An 11,432-nucleotide genomic window follows, 5' to 3' on the forward strand; every position below is an offset into this window, starting at 1 on the left:
GATAATAAAGGTTTCATTATGGCGATAAGTTAAGTGACCTACAATGTCTCCCGAGTTATCATAGTAGCATATACCCGACTTAGACTGTGTGTTAGGTGAAAAATCTATCAACATTACATTCATCATCGACTATGTGTGATTATGTGCTTGTGCATTTCCCTTCCCGTCACTGGCTCAATGGAGCTGACCCCCCGTATACACATTCTTTTAGATTTTGATGCAGATGGTGGTTACCTGGCTGGTCTCAAGGCCCAACCAGCTGATTATGATGGTATTGGCATTGAGGAACCTGATGCTGTGTCGGAGGAACACGGTGACGGATGCCCCTGTGACGATTATGCCTACCGGCTGTGTTGATTTTGGGGATTGTCCCTTCTTTTGATTCTTTTGGGGCTTTATGCCTGTTATGAACATTTGTCTGTAATACCTTATATTCTTTTTGAGTAGTTACGTCATGGTCAGTCGATAAACAGTGTAAAACTTTATTTGTATCACCTAGCCAATAGAACATATGGTAATTGCTATCAAATCGCTTTCTCTTGTAATTACTTTGTCTTAAATGGAATATCTCTTCCTTTTTCGCAACGGTAATTATTATGTTGTACTGTGGCTGTTGACTGTGGATTGGGATACTATGTCAGTGATCCTGGTAGCGCAAGGGGATGACGCGTGTCATCCTAGTCACCCCTTGACTGTGCTTTATTCCTATTCGGAAATGGGGGCGTGACATATACTCTCAGCTGCACTTGTCATTTTGGGGTTATGATTTGGAAACGGTGATATATATTCTAAATAGGGTTTCGAGTAAGTCTGTACCCAAGACGCCATATGAGTTGTGGACAGGGCGCAAACCTAGTCTACAATATCTTAGGGTATGGGGCTGCGTTACACATGTGAAATGGCAGCATGCAAGCAAACTAGAATCCAGGACTGACAAATGCCATTTTCTAGGCTATCCCAAAGGTACCGTTGGGTATTATTCCTATAACCTAGTGGAGTAGAAAGTGTTTATTAGTAAACACGCAACGTTCCTTGCAGATGGTCAGATCATCCCAAGATCTGAGCCAGTAGTCATCCAAGAGTTGGAAAACCCTAATGCTCAGACAGCCTCAGCCACACCCACCACTGAACCACCACCTGTAGACGCTGAATTTTGGCACCTTGGAAGTGTGACTCGGTAATGATGATCAAAGCCCGACTGGCTTGCGTGGTGACCAATTGGTAGAAAATTACCAATTTACCCTTACCCCACTTTTTGTAACCAAACTGTCCCAAGTAGAGCCCAAATCCCTAGGATAGCCTTATTTAACCATTTTAAGCCCACATGTGAAATTTCACTCCAATCTGACACCTTTTTTCAAAATGACTGTTTTACCCCTAGCATGGTTCTCGGTATCTGTACCGCCCGATTTGGCCCAAAACACTTTGGATGACCTTATTTGGTCATATTAAGCTTTAATGTAAAGTTTTGGCCAATTCAGATGACTTTTTTGAAAATGACCATTTTGCCCTTGGCCTAGTTCTTGGTATCCGAACCAACTGATTTGGCCCAAAACCTTTTGGATGATCTTATTTGGTCATGTTGTGCTTACACGTAAAATTTAGTGTAATTCTGGTATCATTTGGACCTTGATTGGTGTGAAAAACCATTTTTGTACTTTTCTCGGTATCTGTGCCATTTTTGGCGGTGAAATCTGACCCCATCATCCATACGGATGGAAGGTACATGTCAAGAGGTTCGCGTCGATATGTGGCGCGTCAAAATCAGCCATTCGGATCAAAAGATATTGATGTTTAAATGTGGACCCTTTAAAATGGAATATAAAAATAACAAAAAAAAAAAGTTGACTGAACCGAGTTAGACCGGGTTAACCCGACCCGGACCGATCCGTCCTGACCCAACCTGGCTGGCCCTGTCCGCAGCCTAGCCTTGTCGGCAGAGGCTACAAAGCCTAAGGCCCAGGTGCACAACCCATGGCCATGCACCTGGCCGCAGCCTGCAGGCACGCTGTGCGCGCAGGTCAAGCCCGCCAGCCCCAATCCCCTTTTTTGTCAACCTGTATTAAATGCCCAGGGCTCATTTAGTCATTTTGTCGAACACATTTTGGCCTATAAATAGGCTGTGTTTTGGAAGGTTTAAGGACCCATAAAAATTCAAGAAAAAATACCTTCATGAATTTCACGATCCCCTCTTTTCATCCATACCATATAACCCCTATAGCATGCTTCCATAGACATAAATAATTCCTCAAATACCCTTTGTTCACCACTTTTGTCATTCGGGGCAACCACACTTGGAGCGGCTTTCGGTGCCTTCCGAAAATAATTCCGACCATCCAAGGAGATACTGAGTCCAGACATTGCCACGCTTCAAGGGTAGTTTTTATATATTTTTATTTATTTTTATGTATTTCTTTTGATTTTATTTAGTTAAAAGAGGCTGTTTTCAGTTAAAAAATCTTCAAAAATAACACAAGATTGATAAAATTCTGAAATTTTCAGGGATGATGATTAACAATATTTTTTATATTCATTAATTTTTTCAATCTCCAAATCAGGTTTTTGTGACATTTTTACCCCTGTGAAGGATTTCGGATTATGTAAAATTTGAACTTGTGGGTGGGTATTTGGACCAAATTATTATGATCATGTTAAAGATCATGTTTTGATTAGTGGGAATGGGCTTTGGTTTGATACAATTCGGATCTGTGATGGAGATTTTGTATTTTTCTTTGTTTTCCCTTCTTTTTAGCATTTCAGAAAATATTAAAAATAGTATCAATGCATAAAATTTCATAAAAAAATTATGGGATACATATTTCATCCGGATTGATTTTATGGGATCATTAATCACAGACATGAATGTTTGATCATTTTCATAGGTGTTCCCTACGACCCTACCCTGTTAGGGACGTAGATGTCATTTTTCTATTTGTTGTGAAAATCCAAAAAAATCAGAAAAAAAAATATATATTTCTAAGCATTAAATTCTGTGTTAAGTTGTTTTAGAATGTTTTCATGCCCATACATGCACACTAGTCTCGGAAAGAACCGGAATTGAGAGCTGACCTCTCATGAGATGATGCTGGTGTTGGGTCCAACACGCCGAGTTTCCTTACTTTGTAGGTAACTGCAGACCTCACTAAGAGATGGAAGAGGAGACCGGCCTAAAAGTTGGAGTCTGATGGGCTCATAGTCAAGGTTCGGACCACCGAGTAAAGAGAAAACCCTCTCCTTTTTAAGGGTCTGATACACCTTTGCTTCATCCTCTGGGTTGGTCAAATGGAGATCTCTGTAGTGGTCATGCTCCTCCAAAAGACTAAGGAAGGCAGTGTAGTACTCAGAGATAGTTCTGTCCCTTTGCCTCATGGAGTGAATCTTTGGTGAAGCTGATAGACCTTGGCAGAGTCTCCCACTCTGTCAAAGGTCTAACATGATTAACAGCATGCATGTGAATCATTAAAATATATACAATGCTACAAAATGATAAAATTACCAAAATGCCCCTATTAAGGCAAAAATACAAATATGCATGAAAATGCAAACTTATACTTAAAACATGCTTATGAAAGTTAAAACATGCCAATAAAGTGATAGAAATCTTTCCAGGGCCCTAAATATGATTTGGTCTCAAAATGACCAAAATACCCCTAAGGGCAAGAATGACTTTTTATGCATGGTAGAGTAATTTTATTAGACAGCTTTAGGCACTCTCCACTCGATTTCTATAGGACACGATGCAAAATTTGTTCTTGGAGATGGAAGGGCAAAAGTTCAATCTGAGATAGTAGTTCTACCAAAAATTGATCTTTGGAGCACTTACTGACTTAGGCTCACTTGGCTCTCTTTCGTTCCCTTTCAGCCTCGGGATACTCATGAGGGGTGGCAGTCATAACATCCTCTCCTTCTATCACAACTTTGATGTGTGCCCTGGGCACTATCAAGGTTGCCATGCTTTCTAATAGCAGGTACTATGTCACCTTGAGACTGGCCCTACACTGTCTACAAGATATGTGCCATGAGCTATCTTATTTCTGACACCTCAGCCTATAACAGACTCACTTGATGGTCTAATTGTATTTTGGGTAAATCACTGCTTGATGGATCCATGGTGTCTTTGTCTAGAAGTGACCTGATTTGACTCTGAATCACAAGTTAAGTGGAGAGAAGGGAGATTCCAAAATCTCTGGTGTATGAAGGGAGTGGGGACCAGATTAGACTGATTCGGGCTAGCCTATTGTTGAGGTGGGTCTATGCAAGTAGCAGGAAATTTCGTTGATGCGGGATCGTGTCTTATATAAGCAAAAGAGACTTTATTTCAAGATAAAAGGATTAATAATGGATATTTTTTTTTTTGTGCATTTTGATCTTTTCATGGATAAAAACAGACAAAGTTAGATCATGTGACAAAACACTGTTTGACTTTGACCCTACTTTATTCAGGTAATTGATGATATGACCATATCATCTTATACTGAGGGATATTAGTATCCGTATCGTGTTAACTTTCATCTTGCCTCTCTGGACAATCTTAGAAGGTCTGCGAAGGATTCTTGGAATTTGAAAGATTGGGTCTCCATGATTCTATTGGGGAAAGACTACGTAATCTTCCAATTCACTTTTGAGATTGACAAGGAGGCTGTGTGGCGAAGGAGTTCGATCAAATTTAGTGGTTAGTTGATTCATTTTTAGTGGTGGAAACCTAATTTTAACATTCATGAAAATCAGGTTTCGACAAAACTCATTTGGATCAGATTTCCAGGCCTCCCATTTGAATACTGGCATGAGGGAATTCTCTTAGCGATGGCGGAGGTGGTGGGTATAGGCTGGTGGTGCTTGACCATCATACCTGTATGATTCAATTGGTAATTTTCACGAGTTCTCGTGGAAGAAGAGATCTTTGCACGTAGGCTGAAGGAGATTCAGGTTGAGGGTTCTCAACTAGGCTCGAGAGAGCTTTACATCTTTAAACAACTGGTGGTGTATAAGGATGCTTTACTCCAGTGTGGTTTCTACAAGAAATCCAGCCAAATCTCATCTTGTCATGAGAAGAAGGCTATAGATGTTAGAGAACAGGGGCCGACTCAGACGGTGGAGCTGCCTGGTGCAGTAAAGGTGTCAAAATCAAATCGAAACCGTTTACCGAAACCGAACCGAACTGTTTAAACCAAAACCATGAAACCGTTTAATAAATAGTTCGGTTTATGGTTTCAAAATTGAGACCGTTCAGTTAAACGGTTTGAACTAAACTGAACCGTTTAACACTCTTACATGTACATAACTGTGCCAAAAGCAAATAGAAACCATTTACCGAACCGAACCGTTTAAAACCGAAACCGTGAAACCATTTAATAAATGGTTCGGTTATGGTTTCACAATTGAGTCCGTTTAGTTAAACGGTTTGAACCGAACTGAACCGATTAACACCCTTATGGTGCAGTCTATGTAGGTGTTACAGGTGCTGAAGGTCCTTCCATAGTGGCAAGGGGTGGTGAGTTAACTTGGAGAGAATATTTAGTTATGGGAAATAATATTACCACGAAGATTGTGAAATCTCCTAACTTACGCAGTAGTTCCATTCTAGGAGAGAATTTGAGAAGGGAAGATTTGCAATTTCTTTACTTACATAGAGGATCCATTTAGGAGAGAATTTGAGAAGGCCATGCCAAGATAGAGAGAGGAGGTGGGGATGGAAGATATAATCAAGCAAGTGAACGGGTCGGGGTAGGGGGAGGAGAGGACAGAGAGGGGAGACAATTCACCAGGAGATCGTAGGGAATAGGATGGCCGGGGGGAGGGGAGACTTGGGGACCAGGAGTGATGGGGTTGGTAGTGGAGAAGAAGGGACAGGGGTGATGGGAGAAGACGTGGGTGTAACCACAGTTGGGATGGAAAGCTATGTAACTGGGAGGGAGGAGTTGGAAAGGGAAGGGGGGAACCAAGAAGAGATGGGGTAGTAAAGGGATAACGGGTTTCATCAAACCAAACTGACAGGCAATGTAGATATGGTGAGAGGTAAGGTCCACATAGTGGTAGCCAACATAAGATGGACTACAACATAGAAAGACACACGGGGAGGACTAAAAATCCATCTTGTGAGAGTGATAGAGATGGAGAAAGGGGAAGCGAAGGCATTCAAAGATTTTAAGAAAGGTATAATTAGGGGCTGGCCATAGACAAGTTTGTAGTGGGACACTGTAGCAGACGGGAAGGAATGTGGTTGATAAGGAAGACCACAACTTCAAAGGACAAGTTCCAGTAGGACTGAGGGACCCCTAAATGTGCTAACAGAGAGAGGACTATTTCGATAATATTCCTATGACAGCGTTCAACATAACCCTGCTCTTCATTGGTGTGAGGACATGAGAAACAGTGGGAGATACCGATTTTGGTAAAAAAAAAAAAAAGAATTTAGGAAGAGAAACTCCCCACCCCAGTCAATCTGAATGGATTTGACTTTACATTCAAAGTGACGTTCAACCAGGGATTGGAATTGATGAAATATATTAAAAACGTCAGATTTATTGAATAGACGGTAGTACCATAAAAATTTAGTATATTCATCAAGAAAAAATAACAAAGAATCTGTGTTCATTTATTGGAGAAATAGGGATGGGCCCCGAAGCATCACTAAATACCAAATCTAAGGGGGAGGTACTACAAGCGAGAGAAGATTTAAGAGATAATCTGATAAAGGCCACCACTACTCAGATCGGAGAGGAGTATTGTCTGAGTGAGGGGATCCTTAACAAGAAAATAAGAGGGATGGAACTCAAAGTAAACGTTATTATCCTTTGCAAAATTTTGAACTAAAAGTAAGGGTTTTGAGAGAGAAGGTACATGTAGAATAGTAGATAAGTGAAGGGTAGAGGAAGGAGAGAAAAAAGAGGTAGAACAAAAATTAGTGCTGGGAAGACCCTTACCATTGCCAATGTGAAGGAGATTGTTACCTATTTATGGCTCACATTGAGAGAGTGATGAGAGGTCGGGGGTGACGTGATGAGTAGCACCGGTGTCAGGAAACCAAGTTGAAGAGGGGTTAGGAATTGAGGTGGGAGAGTGGTCGGGAGTGGTGGTGCTGTAATATGCTACGGGTGGGGGTAGGGGGAGACCAGTTGGTAAGGATAGTTGGGAGAAAGAAATAGGGGAGGGGGAAAGGAGTCGATAATAGAACTGGGATGTGTGATGGTTTGTTCTATTGCAAATAGAGCACTAGGTCCACAGTTGCCTTTGCCCTGAGAGCCTTGGCCATGAGAAAGACCATGTGTAGGGGTGGTAGGACGAGGAGGTGCTGACTATAAGCCTGAAGAAGGCGTTAATCTGATGATGAGTAAGGTGAGATGAGGCACAATCGTTGGACTCAATAACAGTAATGGTGAGCTTGGATAGCGAGTTGGGCATTAGGAATTTGTGATTCAGAAGGTAACCTAGAAGCTCAGAATAGGGAATAGGATCCGAGCAAGCAGCTAGGGTAGGAATTAAACCCTTGAAATCATGGCTCATGGCATAGAAAATATGGATGTTGAAGTCTTCAGTGAATTGGACAATTAATAGTGGCGAGTTCATCAGAGATGGACTTAGCATGTTGAAGAAATTGTGTAATGGGTTCATTAGACTTCTGTAATAGCTTCTGAAGAGCCAAATGGAGGGAGAGATTCCTAGTGGTGGATGGTAAAGCAAAGGCAGACGTAAGAGAGTCCCTCTTCACAATTGCAAGAGGGATAACTTCATCTGAGAGGGAGGTAATAACTAGACTCATTATCATTGAGTCCTATTGTCGCCAGAGGAGCAATAACAACATCGAAAGGACAAATGATGGTACCGTCGATGTACCAAAGGAGATTGACACCTTGAAGAAAAGGGAAGACCTGCATTTTCAATAAAAGGAAATTCTTTGATGTAAGCTTGATAAAATATAATGATGCGAACGGGAGATGGTGGTGGGGAGAGGAAGAGCTCTGCTCCCCACCGGTGACAATGGTTGTTGTACGGGAGCCATCGGCCACTGAAGAAAAGAAAAAATAAATAATTATGCTCGGTGGAACTAGGAGGCTCTTGATACCATGTTAGAGCTGAAGATAGATTTATTTTCCATTGCATGCAATATGCGTCTAAGAGGTTACATATATGGAAACCCAAGAGTGGTTCGTATGCTAAAGAGACCTTGTGCACACAACTACTAGAGTTCGGTTACAATAGAGAAATAGAGATAGAATGTGAGTTAGAGAAAGAGATAGGACTGTTTCTCAATAGTTAGAAGGAATCCTAACCAAATCTATGATACCCCGAACCCAGTGAGAGTCATAAAGTACTTGTTGGTACTACCAGGTGTTGGTAGGTTTGGACTTCGGCGAGACTCAGAGATGGGTAAGTTTATCCGAATGTGAAATTTTAGAAAATTTATTATTTATTGATATATATATATATGTTATACCAATGTTCTCTGATTTTGGTTCGTTGGTCTTCTAAAGTTGTTTCAAAAAACAAATCTTTTTTATCTTTGTTTTTTGGAGATTCAAAATCTTCCCTTAAAAGAGGTTTGTTTATTTGAAAGTCTTCTTCAAAAAGAATGGCTCTGACTTTGGCATCTTGGGTAGGTGTTTCCATCTGAGAATAAGATGGCGATCTAGGAGGTGTTGGGGTTGAGTCAGACCCCTGTGTTTTAGTCTTGTATTCTTGGTACATTCCATGTAGAATGTTACCTTGTTGCCTGAGGTTGGTAAGGCGACTATTTATTGTTTGGTAACTATAATTTGAAGGTGTACCTGAGAACGAAGCTCTGGCAGGTTGTTCTTTGGGTTTCGAGGACTCTATAGGTTCTTTTCCCTTTTGGGTACCCTGTGTCCTATTAAACTTGATTGAAACTTCTCTATCAATGGTTTGGGTGATATACTCAACTTCTCTGTTATCAATTTGTGGGATCGAAATCTGGCACTACAGCTTCCATTCTTCTGGGAATGAGATCTCATCCCACTTTGATATTCTAGGGAGAATGGTCCTGGCGTGAGGGAAGTCTGTTTCTATGAACCTAGTTTGGCCCTTTTCTGACTTCCTTAAGGCTCTTGGGCAAGAGATCTTCTTCATGGCTTTGTATTAGATCCTATGGACAACAGCTATTGGTATGGTTCCAGGCTTCATGTTGTAGCCATGGGATTTGAGATTAATTTTGAGAGCATCTAGGATGTTCTCGTCTTTTAAGGGTAAACTTATGTCAGGGTAGCAGTTGAAATGAGTTGGCCCATAACACATACTTGTCTCGATGGCTCCGATGAGGGAATCATCGAATTTAAGGAACCTTGTGTCTCTTAAGGCTAAGAGCATTGATGTGTTTAGTCCTTCTCTGTGAAGGGGTTTTATGGCAACTTGGATGAGTCCTATATGGATGTAATTATATTTTTGTTTAAGTTGTTCAAGACTTTTGGGGTTTAGCAAGCAAATGTCCTGCATATTTGGGCTGAAGTCTACCGTTTGTTCAACGGTGGTGATAGTTTCGGTGAAGCTGTAAAGATCTTGTTTATAGACATCTTTGGTCGGAACTTTGGGGATGGTCCCTTTTTTGAGACTTCCGTCTCTTTTTTGTTCATCATTACTTATTACACTATCTAAATATATGTATATATATTTATAGCATGGTGTTAAGTTGTAAAAATTATTTTTGGAAAAATTGTGATTAAGTTATATACATGTACTCCATCTAATTAATTAAGATTTGATGGATTTAATTATAGTTTGATTATAGCCATTAAGTTCTTTTCAGTCAATTGAGTAAATTGGATTGGTTCAAGGGAAGTAAGTGGTTCAAGGACCATGGGGTTCAATCTTAGTCCAATGGTTGGACCCTGGAGTGTTGTAGGAGAAAGAGGGGTTAAAGAAAGGGTATTATTATGGGAAATGCAAAGGAAAACAAAGAAAAAAAAAAAAGGGAAATTATCAGTGCCACCTCCTGAGTTACACCCTTATTTTAATGCAACCCCACTAAGTATGCAAATATCAACCTTAACCCAGAATCTAATAGGGTTAAGTCTGTGAAATGCAATTGACTAAAAGACCCTCTATACTAAAGCATAAAAGGTAAATAGCACTTGAGGTACCCATTGTTTAAGGTACCTTGTGAACTAATTTTCTTCACAAATCAAACAAAATTCCTATTTTACCCTCTCAATCTCATCCTCTACCTCTACTTCCACCTCAACTTCTGTCCCCACCTCATTTTCAGCCACCGCAGCCTTGCTGTGCAAACTCTGCGCCCACCCCTAGTCCCACTACTCTCCCCTACCACCGCCCATCCCTGCCACTCGCTCCCATCCCTTTCACAATTCCGTCCCCGACTATCAGAATAGGTAATTGTATTCCAAATCTTAGTTTATGAATTGGTTACAATGGTATATTTACAATACAAAAGAGTCCTAAGTGGAGAAGATCTCACATGTGATAATAGTAGAAGTTACCATTATCGTATGGGATTTACAATGGAAAGAATCCTAAAAGGAGTAGAACATTAATGGAAGACCAATATAGTGATCCTAGAATAATAGGAACGACTATATTGGTCAATACAACCCCTCAAGATGAAGAACTGAACCAATGGATCTTTAGCTTGTCCCTCATAAACTGGAAACATCCCATTGGAAGGGCCTTCGTCAGAGTGTCGGCAATTTGGTCAAGGGTGGAAATAAATTGAACTTGGAGACTTTTCTGGGCAACACGTTCACGAACGAAGTGAAAGTCAATCTCAACATGCTACGTGCGGGCATGGAAAATAGGATTGGCAGAGAGATACGTCGCCCCAATATTGTCACACCAAAGAATGGGCGACGCGGGTTGGGGAATACCAAGTTCGTGAAATAAAGCCTGTAACCAAATTAATTCACCTGTCGCGTCAGCAATGGCCTTATACTCCGATTCTGTTGAGGAACGGGAGACTGTCTTTTGCTTTCTGGAGTGCCAAGAAATAAGATTTGGGCCCAAGAAAATAGCATAACCACATATAGAGCGCCGATCTTCTGAACTGCTAGCCCAATCGGCATCAGAGTATGCCTGAAGTGTATAGGAGGAAGACTGGTCAAAGAAAAGGCCATGAGTGCAGGTGCCCTTTAAATAGTAGAGAATCCGTTTGACAAGGATCCAATGATCCTCTGTGAGATCATGCATAAATTGACATGCCCTATTAATGGCGAATGCAACATTAGGGCGGATAATAGTGACATATTGGAGAGCACCAATGATGGAACGATAGCGAGTGGGATCAGAGAATGGAGCACCCCCTGCATCAGATGGCTTGATGGATGTAGCCATAGGGTTCAATATAAGCTTACAGTCTGACATACCAACGTGATGCAAAAGATCTGTGATATACTGAGATTGAGAGAGAAGTAAGCCAGTGCGGTGCTGAGAAGCCTCAACACCCAAGAAGAAGTTCAGGGGACCAAAAT

This window comes from Telopea speciosissima, chromosome 4 (genome assembly GCF_018873765.1).
Source record: "Telopea speciosissima isolate NSW1024214 ecotype Mountain lineage chromosome 4, Tspe_v1, whole genome shotgun sequence".
NCBI lineage: Eukaryota > Viridiplantae > Streptophyta > Magnoliopsida > Proteales > Proteaceae > Telopea > Telopea speciosissima.